The sequence below is a fragment of the Nannospalax galili genome, unplaced genomic scaffold (assembly GCF_000622305.1).
Source record: "Nannospalax galili isolate Female #2095 unplaced genomic scaffold, S.galili_v1.0 scaffold209, whole genome shotgun sequence".
Lineage (NCBI taxonomy): Eukaryota > Metazoa > Chordata > Mammalia > Rodentia > Spalacidae > Nannospalax > Nannospalax galili.
Window position 1 is genome coordinate 1,044,268 of NW_008360319.1, and position 1,693 is coordinate 1,045,960.

Genomic DNA, 1,693 nt, shown 5'->3' on the forward strand with positions numbered 1-1,693 from the left:
GGGAGGGAGGGAGGGAGGGAGGGAAGATGGGGCTGGGGATACAGCTCAGTGGGTGGAATGCTTGTCTCAGGAGGATCGGAAATTTAAGGTCATCCTCGTATACATAAAGAGTCAGACTGAACTAGAGACCCTTTTTCCAAGAAGAGGAGGACGAGGAGGACGAGGAGGACGAGGACGAGGAGGACGAGGACGAGGAGGACGAGGACGAGGAGGATGACGAGGACGAAGAGGATGATGAGGGTGAGGAGGAGGAAGAAACAGCTTAGTGCTAGAGAGCTTTCCTCACATATGCAAGACCCTGGTTTCAGTACCGAACGAAAGAAAGGAAAAATAAACTAATTTATTAAATTTAAAAATGAAAAGGAAGGTATCTGTTTCCCACATATATAAACTTCAAGTATGGTCAGGTTTAGCAAATAATATTTGATGAATTAGTGAGTGAATTTGCAAAGGGGGAAAATCTTCATCCTGGCTGCAATATGTTTAAGAAAAAGAAGTGTTTTAGCCATGTAGGCTAATTGAACACAGTAAGACCTAAAGATTTGAGTGACTTCTGTTTTTTCAGTTTTTTACTATGAGCATTTTTTTATATATGTCCCTATCATTAAGGGATAAAACTCTTCTCGCAAGAAAGTCCACAAGATAAGCTAGCGCCATGTGGTCGGACACTAGAACTTTGCCTTTAATGAAGATGTGGGCCTCACAGCGTTCATCTTGCGCTGTTTGTTAATAAACTCTGCAATTTCCATTCAGCTGTTTTACTAGATTTTTCTCACTATACCCTCTTAGGTAAGCCAAATAAAGAAACTGTGGCAAGAAATGTTTAAAGCATTTGTTTGGGAGAGGAAGAAGATTTGGGGGTGGGGGGCGCGGTCAAGAACCCCTGAGTCATAGACCTCTCTAAACTGAAAGCAAGAGACAGAGAGCCCTGGAGAGATAGATGACTCAGTGATTGAGTCATCTCTTTAATCCCAGCACTCGGAAGCAGGGCAGAGGCAGGCGAATCTTTGTGAGATCAAGGCCAGCCTGGTCTACCTAGGGAGTTCCAGGTCATTGGGGTTACAGGGAGACCTTGTGTCTTAAAAAAAAAAAAGCCTCCTCCCCACAGAAAAAAAGTGCAAAGGACTCAAGCTCAGTTCCCATTACCCACATCAGGTAGCTCATACCATATGTAACTCCAGTTCCAGAGAGTTACATATTTGGCACCCACATGCATGTTCACATACACACACACACACACACACACACACACACACACATGATTTAAAATAATAAAAATAAATCTTAAAAAATAAACAAACCGAGCACCAAAACACACCAGGCATCCCTGTGTGGCTCACTCCCTGCATGGTCGTGGTCAACTATGGCATGTGTCTCCCGTGAGCTTGGAGGTACTTGCACTGCTTAAGTGCATACTAGTCCCCAAGCGCTTAACCTGTGTGTGTGGATGTTGGCTAAACATTTGAGAAATGGTGGGAGTCTGCCCAGTGCAACAGAGTGCGACAGTCTTTTATGTTAGTGATGCTCCAAATGCTTATCCATCAGCCCCACGTATAGCTTCAATCCCATTCTCCTTGCCTTCTAGGGAAGTGTCTATGCTTTTCTCTCCTTCAGAGTCCATTGCTCCCCTACTTCTGTTTTTTCCCCACATGCGGGTCTCTTCATTGTCTCTGTATGATATATATACATATAT